This window comes from Quercus robur, chromosome 5 (assembly GCF_932294415.1).
Source record: "Quercus robur chromosome 5, dhQueRobu3.1, whole genome shotgun sequence".
Taxonomy (NCBI): Eukaryota; Viridiplantae; Streptophyta; class Magnoliopsida; order Fagales; family Fagaceae; genus Quercus; species Quercus robur.
In genome coordinates, this window is record NC_065538.1 from 2,277,984 (window position 1) to 2,297,103 (window position 19,120).

A 19,120-nucleotide genomic window follows, 5' to 3' on the forward strand; every position below is an offset into this window, starting at 1 on the left:
CTGGAAAATCCCGCCGGATTCTGGAAATTTCTGACGAATTCTGGAAATTTTTTTGCTTGAAATTCTTAGTACATCGGTCGGATCGGATTTTTTCGGGTTTTTGGGAGGAAAACCGAGACCGACCTGCCGGAGTCGGTTTTTGGAACAAATGACCCGCCGCCAACCGGTGACTTGATCGGGTCGGCCAGTTTTCGGGTCGAATTCGGTCGGAATCTTTGGGTGGGTTGGTTCGTCGGATTGGATGGACAGCCCTAGTTTGAACCTTCAAAATAGGTTTTTTTTTTTTTTCATTTTTTAATTTTCTATCAAACCGACTGCTATAAATTAAGTATAAATTTGTACAACATTTTTCTTGATGTGTACGTAAGACTCGCGTGTTACTGTACTTGGGCTAGATTCGATCCTTGCCAAAAACATTTTAATATTTTATTTTTTTTCTCTCCTACAAAACTACGTCGTTTTATACATCAACTTAAAACATTAAAAAAAAAAAAAAAAAAAAAAAAAAAAAAACCTACTCTTTACATTTCACTTCAGCCGCCTCACGCCCTCACTCTCACCCTCATTCTTTTCTTTTCTTCTCTCTGAGTTCCATCTTCCATGCCTCCCTCTTCTATACTTGGCCCTCTTCATCATGCTTTTTAAAAAAAAATAGATTAACAAAAATCTAAGAGTGTTTATTGTGTGGATTTTGTTAATTTTTGCGTTTTTATTTTTTATTTTAAATTGTGAGTTGTTTCTTTTTTGCTCTAATGTAAGTCTTCGTCGCCGGCGACGTAGAGAACGCATTCTCTACACAAACGGTGCTAGAGACTCCATCTCCGCCGCCGATCTATAGCGGAGGATTCTCTGATTTCTCGCCGGAGCAGAACGAAAAGGACTTTGATGGAGGTTTTGGCGGATCGGACGGCCCGATCTTGCCTCCGCCGTCGGAGATGCAGTCGGAGGAGGGCTTTGCTCTGAGAGAGTGGCGCCGGTGAGTCCGCCATCTCAGTATTCAGATACTTCTAACTTTGTCTCTGTAATTCAGATTAGAATTTAAAATTTTCTCTAATTTTAATATAAGCTCAATTATGGTTATTATACTATTTGCTTAGTAAAGTCAAAGAGCTATGAACTTCTAACTTCGTCTCTGTAATTCAGATTAGATTTTGATTTTTCTCTAATTTTAATAAAATTTTGAGCTCAAAATATCATTATTATTAATTTCTTAGTAATATGAACTATCTTCTAAGTTCTAACTTCTTTGAAATTCAGATCAGTATAGAATTTTCATAATTTTTTTTATAAAATTTATAAAGTACTCAGTTACTGTACTGTCTCTGTCCGAGCGCATAGAGCCACCCATATACGAAGAAAGTAAAAAGCAAGCACACTCATATTTCTCTCTCTCTCTGCAGTCTCTTTCTTTGTTATCACTCATTCCCCTAAAGCAACACGCCATCATTACAAAGATCAGCCATCTTTCACTCACTGTATGTTTACTATTTTCTTTGGTAATCTATTTTTTTTTATTGTGTCTGAGTAATTCTCTGTTCATTTTCTCTTTAGATAGTAAATTCTGAATTTTTTTTGGAACTTTATTGTATTGTAATTGTTCCCCATTTTTCTTTTTAGTATGAAACTGTTGTTAAGTTTCACTCAGTTCCAGTGAATCTTCCATCAGGTAAATAAATCTCATTTTAAGGTTTTGTGCTGGCAAGATTATATCAAGAAATTCAAGTGTTTATGGTTGTTTTTGAGTAGTGTTTTGTCTTCTTCTTTTTTTGGGGTGGTTTTACAATAAGAAATGGTAGTTCTTGTTAGTTATCTAATCAATGCTTCTTCTGTTTTGTTGTTTAGAATTAACTGTCAACATCTACTATCTTAAAAATTAGAAATTGAGCTTATCTGACAAGACTTTGTTGTCTGATTTATTGTTTCGTTTGCAGAATTAGTTTTTTAATTGCTGAGATCAACTTAATAAATAAATAAATAAATAAAATGATATTTTAAAATCTGTATTTCCGTTAGTTTGCTTTAGTTTCCGATTGGCTTAGTAGTTAAATTAGGATTTTTTTTTCCTTTCTATTTCTTCACTGAGATATCAAATGATGAGAAAATTAGTATTCAAAACTTAATCTTTCACTTTGGCTACCATTAAACCGAGATAATTTTATGTATCGTTTGTTTTTTAATTATTTTTTCTGCTTTAAATTCCTAGTCACATACTCACAGCTGAGAATGATAAGTGCCTTTGGTGCTCCATTTTTGTTATCATTAGTGATTTGCTATATGGGTTAATTTTTTTTTTCTTCCTTTTTTGCTTATTTTTAGGATTTATGGAAAATTGGCATTTGTAGTCCTCAAATTTCTTGCAAATGTTTTTCAATCTTTTCAAACATTTGCACGAATATTGTGGGAACTAGTCACCTATTTATAATAGTGATGGTCCCTTTTCTTTTTAATCAATATTGACAGAAGTCACTCCTAATTAAAATATATGATATATAAAAATTAAATCCATCACATATATGTGATAAATATGGTATACCGGTGAAAATGATAAAGAAAATTAATTAAATAAAAAGGAATAATATTAACACAAAGATGTAATCAAAGATATATTGAATATAATGTAACTAGTCGCTAACCCGTGCGATGCACGGGATAGTTAAATAAAATTATAATTAACCAATCTCACGTTAAAAAAATAAAAATAAAAGAATTAGTGAGAGGCTGATTTGCCCACCAAGAATTTAAAAGAATAAAAGATTAAGAAAGAAAAAGAATGTGTAATGTTACGTTAAAAGTGTAACGTTGGAAACTAAAGCAACATTAAAGACAATGAGGAAACTATTTGCAAAGAGGATTGCAACCTTTGTATGTTTACTTGGCTCAAGGCTAAAATTCAAATTCAATTTTGCAAAAAAAAAAAAAAAAAACATACAACAGCCTCACTACACAAATCCATTTTTTGCTCTAATTTATTTTGCAAATCATACACTATCAATAGTTTCAATAAACACTATTGCTAAATCTACTGCTTACTGAAACAAACTTGATGTAAAGCCAAACATTTGGCTTTCTAGGGGTTCGACAAATTAATACATTTTTAGCATTTTGAAAAGATGATTGACAATAGCTTTTGAAACTTGAACATTTGTTTTTATAAAGAATATGCACAAATTGTGAATGGTTTTCATGTATATAGCTCATTTAAAAAGAAAAAAAAGTGTGAACAATCAAATTATTATTAAGTAATTGTTTGTATTTATCTCAAAAGTCATACCCTTGTATAAATACATTAACTATTTTATAGATACATATTTATTATAGCCTATTATATACTATATTAGATTATATATAACATTCTTTCTCTCAACAACACGGTAAAACTTAAAAAAAAAAAAACGGTAAAACTTTAAACTTTTTTTTTGATACCAGACAAAGAGCTTACAACACAAAATTTGGAGTTTGTCTTGCTATCATATTAGCAAGTTCCTTGCATTCAGTTAGTACATAGTCTGAAGTTTTCAAAAAAAAAAAAAAAAAAACCACGGTAAAACTTTAAACTTGACAGCCACAAGTTTTATTTTTATTTTTTTAATGAAATCAATAGACAGCCACACGTTTAGAAGTCAAGGAACTTAAATTGTTGAAGTAGAGCAGTAAGTTTATACAGCACACAGTTTCTCAAAAGTCAAAAGAAAGACAACAAAAGCAGTAAACCACTTAACAGTAACTAAACAAAGCGCGAGAGAGATATATACCAATGGTGCTGGCTTGGACTGGAGCTGGAGTTGAGAGGACGACATGTGGTGAGCAATTGGCGGTGCGAGTGCACAGCACAAACACAGTAATATAGTTTAATTTGTTTGTTTGTTTTTTTATTTTTTAAATAATGATCTAGGATGATTTAGAATGTATTATCTGCGGTTTTTTGTGTGGTAGTATTTAGATTTAGAGGGCCATGGATTGAAGGATTTACCAAATATATTGGGGTTTTTCTAAAACTATCGGGCTGAAGTTAAACAGAGAAAGTGGCAAAGATACAAACTTGATGGCTATGGTGGCTGATAGTGACGGCAATGAACAACGGTGGCTATGTCATGGGTGGGAAAGAGAGAAGAAAATTGGGGAGGGTGTTTAGGGTTTTCAATATTTTTCCGGAAGAGATTTGTTTTCGTGTTTGATAGAAAACCTATAGGCTATAGTCAGGTTTGTCAAAGGTTTCGTATAGTATTTACTATTTAGTTTAAAAAATTAAACTTTTTTATAAATTAAAATGATGATGTGGAAAATTGTGGGAGTTTCAAAAGTTTCGGTTTTATATATATATATATAGATAATACCATATTGATTGACAGAAAGAGAGATGATTACAAATAAATATTAATAGAAGCAGGTTTTTATTTTTTATATAATAACACCAAGAGGTAGCAATTTAGCTATAAGGACCTTAACAGGCCTATTCTTATTATAGATCACATAAGATTACATTGACAATATCTTAGGATTGCTTTAACATCTTAGCTATAACCATAGAAATATTGATTAGCTTCTCTATTTCGGAAGTGCTACTTTTTATTGGTGATGTCACAGTTGGGGGGGCCACAAATCGTTGATTACATCCTGCAATTTTATTTTGTGCAGACACAAGTATGTTATACTCGTCCACGTAGGATTGTGTACCTGCATCAATTCTTGCTTGTTTAAAATCTTCTGATATACCAGATATATCGGTTTGGCAACCCGTAATTCGTTCCCTCATCCCTGTGTCTGTGACTGTATCAAGGTAATTCCAAATATCATCTTCAATATTTGGAATTATCTTCAAGCTTGCAGAAGTAGAAACGAGTCCTAGCCTATATAGAATATTTGTAAGACCCTCTGAGTCTGAAAGTAAAACTGACAGGCAGTAATTATAGTCACTGGACTGTGTGCAAACCTTTTCAACAAGGGCTCGATCTGCATTAGAAACATCGTAGAAAAGAGAGGTGACTAGTAGAGGGATTATCAAGATTGATAGGAAACTAATTGGAGAAGCCATTTTTTTTTTCTTTTTTTCTAAGTTCTTTGTCAAGAATGATATTGTTGGTTCATGTATCTTTTGGCTTCCTATTTATAATATATTAGGTTGGTATGAGGCAGTTATTTTCCCCATAGATAGGTTGGCATGGAAGACAACTTTGTTCCATGCCAAGTTAAGTAAGAGAAGTTAAACGATAATTTTCCTTTGACGCCTTTTTTTTAGATACTAAATACAATAAAATTAGAAAATAATTGAATTACTCTTTTTTAGCCAAGTTAAGTTAAACGATAATTTTCCTTTGACGCCTTATTTTTAGATACTAAACACAATAAAATTAGAAAATAATTGAATTGCCTTTTTTTAGCCAAGTTAAGTAAGAGAAGTTAAATGATAATTTTCCTTTGATGCCTTATTTTTAGATACTAAACACAATAAAATTAGAAAATAATTGAATTACCATTTTTTAGCCAAGTTAAATAAGAGAAGTTAAACGATAATTTTCCTTTGATGCCTTATTTTTAGATACTAAACACAAGAAAGTTTGAAAATATTTGAATTACCTTTATTTAGCTTGACGTGAGAAAGGTTTTTATTTTATTTTTATTTTTTTTCTAACATGGGGATGAAGTTGCTTCTGTTCATGCTTGCTTGCAACCCAAAATGAATCCAACTTCTTCTCCAAGATGGACTTCAATTTCCTTACCAATTCCATCCATCAAAGCCTTATTTGGATCCTCCAAATCATCCATTTCTCAACATGGGTTCTCCTTGCAATCCTCAACTATTCCTAGGTTTCTTTTTCTCTCAATTCTCACTCCTTCATTGTCAACGCCAGAGCCCCTATCTCTGATTTATGGGATTCGATCATATTTAGCTTGTACTATGTCAACAATTATTGTAATTGAGAGTAAGGCAAGATGATGTTAGTTTTAGTCCACAAATTCCTTATAAATGATTGCTCATATTTTCAAACATTTGCATGAATATTGTAGGGACTCGTAGTCCTCAAATTTCTTGCAAATGTTTTCCCATGTTTTCAAACATTTGCATGAAAATTGTGGGGACCAAGTCACCTATATATATTAGTGATGGTCCCTTTTTTTTTTTTTTTTGAATCAATATTGACAAAAGTCATTCCTAATTAAAATATATGATATATAAAAATTAAATCCATCACATATATGTGATAAAATATGGTACACAAGTGAAAAAAATAAAGAAAATTATTTAAATAAAAAGAAATAATATGAACACAGAGATGCAACCAAAGATTTATTGAATATAATGCAATAATACCATATTGATTGAGGGAAAGAGAGATGATTACAAATAAATAATAATACAAGCAGGTCTTTATTTATTTTATTTTTTATATAATAATCCATTATGATAATCTATTCATAATAATAAAATGTCATAAATAAATTTGAAGAAAGACTATCCAAGGTTTGCTATTTTGACGTGGCTATGCAAGCAACCTCGTCTACTTTTGAATTCTCTTCCCTTAGCACTTAGACGAACTTAATTTTGTCAAAATGATTGGCCATTGGGATGGCTAACTTTTGGTATTTCTACATCCTTTCCTCTTTTCCTGCATATTCATGGTTCACTTGCACAACGATGAGCTTGGAGTTGTTTTTGAGCACTAAGCTTTTGACACCCAGAGTTTTGGCTAGTCTTAAGCTAGTGAGTATTGCTTCATATTTTTCTTCATTATTTGATGTGGCAAATTGAAGCTGTACTCCATATTTGAGGACGTCCTTGTCAGGAAATATTAAGTTGACTACTACGCCTCTTAGTTCTTTGATGCCATCAGCGTGAATTGTTCAAAACTGTGTTTGGTCGTCACCTGAAAAAGTGAATTCAACAATAAATTCTACCAATAGCTGTGCTTTAATTGTCGACCGAGGTCTATACTCAATGTTGAACTTACTAAGCTCGACGGCCTATTGCACTAGATGTCTAGTTGCATCTGGTTTATTCATAGCTTTCATGATAGGTTGATTTGTCATTACAATGATTGGATATGCCTAGAAGTATGGACGGAGCTTCCTTGATGCTACAATCAATGTAAATGATACCTTCTTTAGACAAGGGTATTTTACTTCTGCACCTTGGAAGGCTTGGCTTAAGTAATACACTGGCCTCTGCACCCTATTTTCTTCCCTAGTAAAGGCTGAACTCATAGCTATTTGAGAGATTACAAGGTACAAAAAAAGGTCTTCCTCTTTCACTGATGGGTTTAGGAGTGGCGGTCTCGTCAGGTACTCCTTTAGGTTCTTGAAAGCTGTCTTGCATTTGTTAGTCCACTCGAAAGCTTGCTTGAGTGTCTTGAAGAATGTCAGACACTTATCTGTAGCTTTTGACATAAACCTATTCAAAGCTGTGACCAATCCCATCAATCTTTGGACTTCTTTCATAGTCTTGGGTGATGTCATTTACCAACCTTTGGTATGTAGCTCTAGCATTCTTTAGCCCAAAAGGCATCACTTTGTAGCAATAAAGCCCCTAGCTTGTTATGAATGTCATTTTATCTTGGTCTTCTTTGCTCATGCAAATCTGCTTGTATCCTGAAAAGGCATCCATAAACGTTAGTAGTTCATGTCCTACTGTTGAATTAACTAACTGGCAGATCCTTGGCAGGGAGAAGCTATCTTTTGGACATGCTTGATTGAGGTCTGTGAAGTCGACACATACTCCATTTCCCATTTGATTTTTTTTACCTTGACGACATTAGCCAACCATTTTGGGTAATAGACTTCTCACATGAAACCTGCAACCATGAGCTTGTCTACTTCTTCCATAAGAGCTTTGTTTTGCTCGGGGGAGAATACTTATCGTCTCTATTAGATAGGCTTCTTCTTTGGATCAACGTTCAATTGATGCTTTATGACACTCTCGTCTATGCTTGGCATGTCTTCATGAGTTCAAGCAAACACATCTAGACTTTATTGGTGGTTTTGGAAGCATCTCCTTCTACTAGCTCTACGGTTTTTAACTCTTCCACTGGTTCTTGTTGCTCTTCTTTGACTATTCAGGTATGATTTTCTTTCCCTACAAATACTTCTTGGTAGTACTCTCGAGCTAACGCATAATCCCCACAAATCTCTCTTATCTTGTGGTTAGTTGGAAATTTGAATTTGAGACAATAAGTCGAAGTAGCAGCTTTCAGGCAATTGAGAGTTAGTCGTCCTAAAATGACATTATAGGAAGATGGGCAATCAACTATGAGAAACTCAATATCTTTGATTACCTGTGTAGGATAGGTTCTAGCTATGATGTACATGATATCTGTCAAGCTTCCGTTATCAACCAGCACTCAACAAGTGTCGTATCCTTCTATTGCAAGCACAATTACCAGCGGGTCATCATAAGGCTATTTTACTCCTCTGGCATCGTGTTCTAAAACACGATATCCTTTGCTCTGGTCCTTCTATACTTTGTCATTGGGTGTTCTGCATGAATAATGTTAACTTGTCATTGGTAGGCTCTTTGCAAAGATTTGATCGACCCGCAGTGACCGATCCCTTAGTGATCATTCTTATCTCACCAATAGCGACCTTGGCATCTTGCTCATTGACTCTTCTAACATTTGCTTGTTTAGGCTTCTCTTCTGCTCAGTGATGATGCTCTTTTTTTTTTTACGAACTTTTGTAATTTCCCCTTCTATATTAATTCTTCGATTTGCCCTTTCAGATCTCTGCACTCTTCAGTGGTATGGCTGTGATCCTTATGAAACCGACAGTACTTCTTTTAAGCTCATCTGTGTGGCCATGAAGTCAAAGGTTTCAACCACTTCAAGTTTGGAACATCCTTGATCTGCAGCAAAACTTTTTCCATGGGTATATTCAAAGGGGTGAAATTTACCATTTTCTTCAAGAGGCTTAAGCTTACCTATTCACTCTTTTTACTAGGGGAGCGATCCTTTTTTTTTGGTGCCGAGACTTATCAAGGTCATTTATCTTTTGCTTGCCATCTATGCCCTTTGTCATCAATGCATCTACTCTATTCATGTACTTCTGAGTTTTGAACTGGAGATCTGTCATCGTCGTTAATGGAGTCCTGGCCAAGGAGAAGATGAAATTTTTAGTCGTCAACCCAAGTAGAAGTCCATCAGTTGGACTTGGTTATCCACTTCATCTATTTCCAGAATTTCTCAATTGAAACACTTCACATAGGCTCTTAGGGTTTCTCCTTATTGCTGTTTTACCATTAGTAGATGGGAAGTCAGCCTTTTGTGCCTCTGAGCCCTGATGAAATGTCGACCAATTGAATCACTTAATTGGTCGAAGTTTGCTATTGATGACAACTCTAGATTGCTAAACCAAGCTCGAGCGGCTCCTTTAAGGTTGTTGGGAATGATATGCACATTACTTCATTAGCTTTATTTTGAAGTTTTAGTAGTGTCTTGAAGGATCTTATATGATCTAACAAGTTTGTACCCCCGTCATAAGATTCCAATTGAGGGAGCTTGAACTTTGGTGGGAGTAGGCATTCTAGGACTTCTCTGGTGAATGGTGAACCCATTCTTTTGATCATCCCATCTAAGCTTTTGGTGGATTTCCCTTTTTGAGCATTCTTAATTCATCCATTTCTTTCCTCATGTCTTTTAAGAGCTCATTGTTATTACGGTTGGGCTACTCTGTCCGTCTAGAATTGGATCGCTCCATTTGTTGGGAACTTTCTTCTATATCGCTAGTTGGTGGTCATCATTATTGTTTCAATTATGATGTCGTGGATTGGGCATGTTGCTATTCTCATGGGAGAGGTGCTACCTTAACTCCTCATTCTACTTGGTCAATTCATCAACACTTTCTGCTAGTGTTTGAAGCTATTAGGTCATTTGCATTGGATCAAGTGGGGTTGATGAACTTGGATCCATTTCGTTTGAATGGTAGAGTTATGAAAATTTGTATGATTCAGATCTACGTTCCCCACAAACGACGCCAAAATAATGAAGCCAGAAATGGATGTTAGTCGATAGCCTTGTCAAAGCTTATGACGAGGTCATGTTCCCTACAAAGATGAGAGAGAAAAACACCTGACTGGCATTAGCCAAATGTTCTCCGATGATTAAGTTAGTAGAGTTCTTAATATCTCTCAAAGAATAAAAATATAATTCTGTATGTTTAGAATTGTGAACCTTGTTGCTAATGTTTGGTGGCTTATTCATAGCCTTGATATAGCCATTGGGATCCTCATTATTAGTGTAACCATCATTGGCATTTGAGTAACGTCTGCCTGAGTTTTAATGGAGGTTTTATTAGCTCATAATTTGCATTTTTTACCATTGGAGCTCATCAATTACAAGATTATTGATGGTTGCACCATTAATGTTGTATGGTCATCTTCTCATATGAGGACCTTGTGGACCTTCTCAGTTGGTCTAGTTCATCCAACTTCTACTGCCAACCAAACTTTCTCATCTAAAGACTGGAAAAAAAGCTATTACGCATACTTTCTAGTATGCATAGTTATTATCATAAAAAAGAGGAGGTATAATCAAAGATTTTCCACGATCCATAACAATGGGGTCAATGGATCACACAGTAAAGATTAAAACCTAATCCAAGTGTGCCTGCTTTGATACCACTTGTTTGGTTAAAAAGATGGACCCCGGTTAATTAATTCAGTTACCCAAATTAACTAATTAGATCAAATTACATGCAAATCATAGAGGTACCAACAAATTACCAAATAACTAATATGCATCAAAAAAATAAATAACACGGTTATTTGTTGATGAATGGGAAAAACTTCTTGTAAGGCACAAACCCCACCGAGTAAATTTAAGGTCACCACTCCCAAGAATCCATGAATCAACAATCAAATGGTTACAAGTATAAGCAATCTTACCACTACCCTGGTCTATTCAAAATGCCAATATAGTTGAACCTTTCGCTATAATACCCAATTGGATTTGATATTGTAGTAGATTCCTTCCTTTGTCACACAAATCTCCAATTTATGACTAACTTCTTTTCATGGATCCCAGTACATCACTAACTCTGAAAACTTGAAAGATTGTTGTTGGCTACAAAGTTCTTCACTTCATAAAGGACAAAAATCAACAAGCACTTGATTACAAAAATCTATGGGTATGTTTGGTTGGAGTTGATATGCCAAGAATGTATTGACCTCTTATGATGAATTAATTTATTAATTAGCCAAGTTTATTAATTAATCAAATTAACATGCAATATACATGGCAGTACAAAAAAATTAGCAACTAAAATTAAATGCAATGGAAAATAAAGTTGACAAGGTGATTTGTTTTCGAATGGGGAAAACCTCCAAGGCAAAAATCCAACCGGGTGATTTTAAGGTTATCACTCTTGAGAATGCACTATTATCACAACAAGCGGTTACAAGCAAATGAATCTCAGTACCTTATACTAACCTACAGTCGAACCCTTACCCCAATACCCAATTGGACTTGTTTTGTAGTGACAATCTTTCCTTTTAATGCACAGCTCCCAGTACATGACTGACCAATAGAGGCGCGGATCCCAGTACAAAATTTAATCACCAACTTGAGAAGGATGTTGGCTGCAAAGTTCTTCAGTTCATCACACGATGAAGATTACGAAGCTACTTGGTCACAAAACCCTATGGTGTACAAATACAACAACTTATTCAAGAGAAAGAAGAACTAGGGCAAATTAGGTTTTGAAAGTTCAAATATGTGTATAAACACCCTTGAATGTTTAGACCCCCAAATTACAACTTAACCAATTCAAGCATTATGTCAAATAACTAGTGTGCGGAAACTTAACATAAGCTATAATATGGAATTGGTAAAACTATCTAAGCCAAATTAAAATCACAACCCACAGCAGATAATAAAAAGGCAAAGATAGAGAGGAAGGAAGATGCAAACACAAAGACAACACACGATGTATTATCGAAGAGGAAACCGAAGCCCTCGGCGTAAAACCTCTCCGCTGCCCTCCAAGCGGTAAGCAATCCACTAGAAAATATAGTTGGGATACATGGACAACAATAGACCCTCCAAGCCTAATCTACCCAGTGCACCTAAGCCCTCCAAGCTTCTTGCTCCAACGAGGTTGCGCCGAACCTTTTTCTTTTCTAGCTTCCCAGATTCCGCTACTAGACCGTAGCATCAACCAATGAAGATTAGTTCCTTCCTAACTGCTTCCCAGAAATCCAAACAGCTCTCTCACAGTAATGAAAATGGTGAGAACTAGGTTTGGTAAGATGCCTCTCAAGGATTTGACAATGGAGAGGAAGAGAGTTGAGGAATTTGAAGAGACTCTAATGTATAGATTGTTGGTGAATCAATCTTGTTTTTCTTTAGGGTTTCTCTCTCAAAATTCTCTCTGGAAGCTCTCTTACATTTGTGGGTAAAAGGGGTATTTATACTGGAGTGGAAGAGGAATGTGAAACGTCAGGATTTTCAAAACAGGGGTGGCTCGCGGCTTGACTAAGTCGCGAGATCCAGTCGCGAGATAACCGTATGGCTAGTTGTCCTGTTTTGTCCTGTAGTGCTCCAGCTAGCATGACTGTTCACTTTCTGGCATGCTTGGCACATGTGCTGCGTTTGGCGGCTTGCAGCCACGAGTCACCCGCGAGGCCAAGCCGCGAGTCTTTGTTTTCTTACACACTCTCGAGCAAACTTCACTCTATCTCACTCACTACCCTTACAACAAACCCACCTAAATACAGGGTAACTAAATGCTGAAATACAAGCAAATTTGGCACGGAATAAAGCCAATTAGATGGTTGAATAAATTCAACCTTATAGGTTTCCAGTTACAATTTGCATGAACAACACTTTGCTTCACACTCGTGCAATTGTGCTCTCTATGATAGCCCTTAAAATAATCTTTATATATGTTTAGGGTTGTGAGAAAAGAAAGCCTAAACACATACTCATGGATTGGTTTCATGTAAAGTTTAACATTGAAACCCCAAAATTTCTAATGTGTGAAAATCCCTAAAATATTCATGAAAAATGCATGTAAACATGTAAAATGATGAAAAAGGAAGGTTGAAATAGTCTTACCTTATGTAGACAAAGAAAAACTTTGAAGATTTGACCAAAGAAAAAAAAAAAAAAAAAGAAATTAGAGAAGAGGGATCGAGAGAGGAATCAAAGAGATAGACAAAAAGAACTGTCGATGCTCGGCCTCGATTAACTAAGCGGAATGACTGCCATTGCCATGCCTTCGTTCGACCACCCACCATGGTGACAGCTCCCATGCATGCAGGGCCCCGTTAGAGGGCCCCTTTTTAATGGTATGTGGTGCGTGTGTTTCGCACGGAGCTTCGGGTGCTCTCTCTCTCTCTCTGGAGAAAGTTAGGTCTACCTTTAGCATTATTGCAGGAATCTGGGCCAAATTTTAGGTGATTACCAAAGGTGAGTAGAGTCACCACCAATCATTGGGTTTTTCTAAGGTGTGATTGGTCGCCTATTTCTAGTTGATTTTATTACTAATCCTAGGTTAAGAAAAAAATGCATTTTTCCTAATCTAATGTGGATGGTAAAAAATTTGGATTCTTAGGTCCGGAAGTTTGGTTATGTGTGGGGAAGCTGTTAGGCACCCCATAACACCTGTCCAAGGACAGCCCTTTGTTTTGATAAAACCTTTATTTTCAGAAATCGGTAGTAAAGGCATGATTTTGGCATTAGCTCTCGGGGCTTTGCATGTATGGGGGCTTTCAGGTTTAGTGTTGAATGGGTGTGGTCCCAATCTATGCTTTCTTAAGGCGTTCGAGCAAAATACTAGATTTCCATGGTGGAAATCTAGTGACATGTCACCTTACTTTTGCGGCGAAAATTAGGCGTCGCTTGCCTTAGGCGACATGGACTATGACAATCACACCGGAAAGGGTGAGTAGGTATATATATACATACATCATGCACAATGAAAAAACACAGAGCAGGAAAGTAAATGCCTACATCCCTAGAGCACGGCCCAAAATATAGGTGCAGGAAAGTAAACAGGGGTCGCTATGCCTTAGAGATGAGGACGAATGGTACATAGCATGACATACCTAATACAACCCATCTAAGAAAGAAGGAGGTTGGGGGGGGGGGGGGAGAGGAAGAAAGGGGTTTAAAAGAGTACATAACCAAAGGAAAAAGCTAAACTCCTAAACCTATTAACTGCAGCCGCTTTGCTTATATTGGGATACTCGCATTAGTGCCCTTTTTGCTTACACTTGGAAGACTATGCCCTAGCTCCATGCATTCTCGCTCCATGTGCATACATGCAAAGGCAAAGACAAGAAACCCGTAGACAAGAAATGGAAGAAAAAGATGCAAAGAGCATATGAAATGGCATAAAACAAATAAGCATGATAGACATGGCAAACATAGAAACTAGGATGCAAGCAAACAAGCAAAAAGGTAAACAAGCAAGAAAGCAAACAAAAGGTGGTGTCCGCTAGGGACAAATGTAAGTTTGGATTAGATGTCTATAACTTCATTGAGTTGAAGTGTGGACGACACACTAACAAGCAAGACCCATGCATGGACATGTAAGAGAGCGTGTAAAAATGCATATAAAGCCAACAGGCGACATAAACAAGCATATCATTGCACAGAACGGAAAAGGGGAAGGGTTCGCACGGAATAACCTGGCATCTAGAGACGCATCCCAAGTGGTTACATCCAAACAAGGCGTCATGGGCGTCAGACTTAACCACACAACCACAAACCCGCTAAAGGTGTCAAACGTGGCAAAGCCTAGAACAAGAGACGCTAACACAAGTGTAAAGCATAGAAGTAAGCAAGCAAAGACAAGCAAAGAGGGGCGATCCAAACCCTTGATATGGGCCAAGGTGTATGGATAATGACAAAGACCATAGGGTCTAGATTTGATTCGAACCAATAGGCCAAAACACAAGAAAGAAAGAAAAAGCTACAAAAGGACTACAATAGCACATGGTATGATAAAAATAGCCTAGGTTTGGGTACAGATGTTAGGATTAGTGCCCTTAAATCCTATTGTATGATGCTATATATGATATTATGTATGACATGATGTATGACTTAATATTGTTATTAATAAAGTTGTTTTATTATTATCTGAAATACTGGTAACATGAATATTCGGACATTATCATATAGTCCATGAGATGCATAGTATGTGATTTATGTGAAAAGTCACTAAAGATATAAATCACAGGTTCTTTGTAAATTCAGAATTTTAGTTCATAGTCGGTGATGAAATTGAGCATTTCATCTACGAAGACTATAACATAAAAACTAAGATGATTTGTCTTGATCATGAAAGTGGTGACTTCTAGTTGATATGTTGATATGTTTTAAGAGTTAAAATATATTGAACTGGACCATTGTGAGATTTATTATTCTTATAACGATTGTCAATTGAATAATAAACCTCACGACTTATATTTGCATGAACTCTTAATCCTAAGAGAATAATGGACCTGATCATGAAGTGTAGGTTGCTTTGATATATCAGGAGTGAGATCTAAAGTAACGGTCAAAACCTCAATATGTTGGGCAGCCACATTTAGTGTTGATGGAACATATATTCTCAAGAAGGAATTCATAGTCTCTTAATGGAGATATAAAATATTCCCTTGAGATAAGTTTAATGGGTTCAGTTATTCAGAGAGTTAGGGCTAACCACTTTGGTAAGAAATTACTAAAGTATATATTTATGAAATTAGATTTCATAAATATATGGTGAATAAGTTAAAAGGATTAAACTGAGTACTCAAGGATTAAGATGTAGTAATTCACAAAGTGGCAGTCTACATTCATGACTTTGTATTACTACGAGTATTTTATGAAGGAGTTGCATGTACAATAAAGTCTTGAGATATAATTTATTAATAAGACCTAGAGTGTAATTATATTTATATAGTGATATTAAATATAATTAATGGTAACTTTTGACTTGTCAAGAGTTGATAGAAAAGCCCAAGGCCCATTGGAGCTAGAGTCTTATTTGTTCCCTTTTGGTTCCACTCCAAGCCACACACTAAAGCCCAATTGAGAAGGCCCAAAAGGTTAGCCCAATTAGATAATCAGTTATGTAAGAGAAACATATAGAATTTTATGAATATGAAATGGTTTGTATCTTATGTGTATGAGACTTTTTTCATTCTCTCTTAAAACATACACACATAATTGATTGAGAGACCACACTTCTTGGGCATCAAGTGGAATTGGAGTGAAGATTAAAAGTATTCCCAAGTACTTTTCATCTTTGGTTTTGAATTTCACCCCATCAAGGTACACTCTCTTATTCTTATATTCTGAACTTTACATAGTACATGTTATCAATTGCGAATAAAGTAGATCCGTTAATTTTCCGCTGCGTATGTTTTGTATGCGGTACAAACATGTGATTTCCAACAACACAAACGTGGCACGGGGTATACAATCACATGGAAGATGGCATAAAGCAAGTAGAGCATAAAAGCAAGGACATAAGCATTTATAATGTAGATCCGAGCACACAAGCAAGTGAGAACATAGATCTAAGCACACCAACATGTGAAAACATAGATATAAGCACCCAAACATAGATCTAGGCATAGGCATGGCAACGCATGTGTGAACATGTGAAAGCTTAGCACATAGGCATGGAAGAACCTGAATCCAAGCATATAAGCGTGTACGGATGTGAATCTAAGCATAAAACATGGTGAAAAGCACACGGAATTTTTTGGGTTTCAAGGGTATTTTGGTCATTTTTTGGGTTTCAGGATATTTTGGTCATTTTTTGGGTCTTGGGGGTATTTTGGTCATTTTCTGGGTTTCTGGGGTATTTTGGTCATTTTTTGGGTTTTAAGGGGTATTTTGGTCATTTTCTGGGTTTCTGGGGTATTTTGGTCATTTTTTGGGTTTTAAGGGGTATTTTGGTCATTTTTGGGTTTTGGGGGTATTTTAGTCATTTTTGAAGATTTTAGAGTATTTTGGTTTTTTTCACTTTAGTGGCATTTTGATAATTTTGATAATTGGGTAATTGGGTGGGTTGGGATTTACCCATAATAATTAGGTTGAGTTGGACTTAGGTTAGAAGCAATTAGTTAAATAGGATTTAAATAGGTTTTATATGCCCAACCCAATTATGCCCCGCCCAAACCCACCCATTTACCACCCCTGTTCCTGATACTCGTTGTTGCTCTCATGGTTGCGCTACCCAAGTGTGAACGCAATAGTAGCAGCCAGCCCAATATCGAAGTCGAACTTCCATCTCTGAATATATGAACTGATGGAGGCTTTGTCTTATATGTTATTATTTCATGCTCTATCTGTTATGTATTGTATAATTCATTAATTTGTATTCACGTGTTGTAATCCTTTGTTTGAGCTGAATACACTATTTTCTGATATTTTATGAATAGAGTAGTGTAGAAATGATTGTTTATGTTTCTATTCTATTTCTAGGTACAATTTAAGATTTTGGTTTTATTTTTCTGTTGGCAATAATCAATCAATCCGTTGGGGACTCTTTACGTGGGCACTATCGTGGCCTTTGATTGAATGCCTAAGCCCAAAAATACTCATTTAACCCCGGCCTAAGCCCATTTCTAAATTTCCCTGGGTCCCACTCTTTTCGTATACTCATTTAAGCAAGGCCTAAGCCCATTTCAAAATTTCCCTGGCCCCAACTCTTAGAAATTGGGGTGGGGTAGGGACTGACCTCATATTGAACTTACAGACAAGAAAATGGATAGAATTAACATTCATTTTAAAGCATAGTTGAACCAACACAAATTTATACATACCAATAAGTTAATAACAGACATACAAAATTTAGAAGGCAGCATGATGAGATAACTTTGTAGAGAGAACAAAATTTTGACCAATCACAAATTGTCACGTCACAAAATGGAGGCAAATTGAAATCCAATTTAAAAAAAAAAACCAACCTTAAAACAAAATTGAAACAATGAGGTTGTCCTAAGAGTATGAAATGTGAAATGTGAAATGTGGAAGTCAACAAAAGTAGGGAATCTATGGCCAAAATTAAATCTATTAAAATATTGAGAACTGTGACACGTCTCTAAATATGGAGGGAAGTTAAATTGCCTAATGCTCTATTTAGGAGAAGTTGGGCTCATATGAAAATGTCTCCTAAATAGAGCATACAAATACACCACAAAAAACCAAAATAAGCTTCTTGAAAATGTTTTATGAACCATTTTTCTAATTATAATTTTGTTGCTTCCAATATTAATTGATTGAATTAATTTCCTCTTGTACATTATTGTAGGGAACAAATGTCGCTTCTTTCTAACCTTAAACTTTCAATTGAAATACGTGGACAGGTGATCCTCATCATCACACACACTACACAAGTTTACAACTAACACCATGGGCAACGATGGTGGCATTGACGGAATCCAAGAAATAATCGAAATGGTAGATCTAAATTGATGTCGTCAACCCTATCTAAGCTTTCAGTATTACTCTCTCTCTCTCTCTCTCTCTCTCTCTCTCTCTCTCTCTATATATATATATATATATATATATAATATTATGCATGATATGTAATAGATATATGAGGATACAAAAGAATATATATAAATATTTATATGTAGTCATGGTTTGACGATAAAAAACAATCATCATGAATAAAAGTTATAGTTGTGGGTTCCAGTTAATTCAACTGATAAAATCACTAATAGTTGAATAAAGATTTAGGAATCAATTCCTGCGTGCCACAAAAACTTATTAGTATCTTGGTCTAATGATAAAGAACACAATTATAAAAAGTGAATGCCATAAGTTGGAAAAAAATATTATATTTTTCAAATTCACTTATAATTAACTTGTTAGTGAAATGAGTAAGTCCCATATAGAATAGAAATAATAAAGGTGAATGGTTAATAAATGGTTTTGGCATTAATACATTGATGTAGTAGTTTTGAATATTAACCAAGTCAAATAAATGCCAAGCCTTATATGGTCATTGCCTTATTGGCCGATGTAGAAATTAACAGTTCTAGTGGATGAGAATTGAAGACGTCTAGTTTTAATGGGTTGGCCAACATTTTAACCCAACCATTAAATTTACTTTGGGCCATTTAACTCTCCAAAAACCGACAATTAAAAGTGTGAATCATTTTGTTCCCAAAAAAAAAAAAAAAAAAAAA

General features: G+C 35.4%; 1 long non-coding RNA gene across 5 annotated transcripts; it reads left to right on the forward strand.

Moving 5' to 3' along the window:
* The first annotated feature begins 542 nt into the window (after nt 1–542).
* LOC126724820 (uncharacterized) lies at nt 543–18,438 on the forward strand. Of its 5 annotated transcripts, none has more exons than XR_007655129.1 (4): nt 543–976; nt 1,401–1,475; nt 1,618–1,666; nt 18,293–18,438. It is a non-coding gene; the product is annotated as an uncharacterized LOC126724820 (long non-coding RNA). The 5 variants fall into 5 exon arrangements; XR_007655130.1 differs by lacking the exon at nt 18,293–18,438 and adding an exon at nt 8,711–10,227; XR_007655131.1 differs by lacking the exon at nt 1,618–1,666.
* Nucleotides 18,439–19,120: the final 682 nt, after the last annotated feature.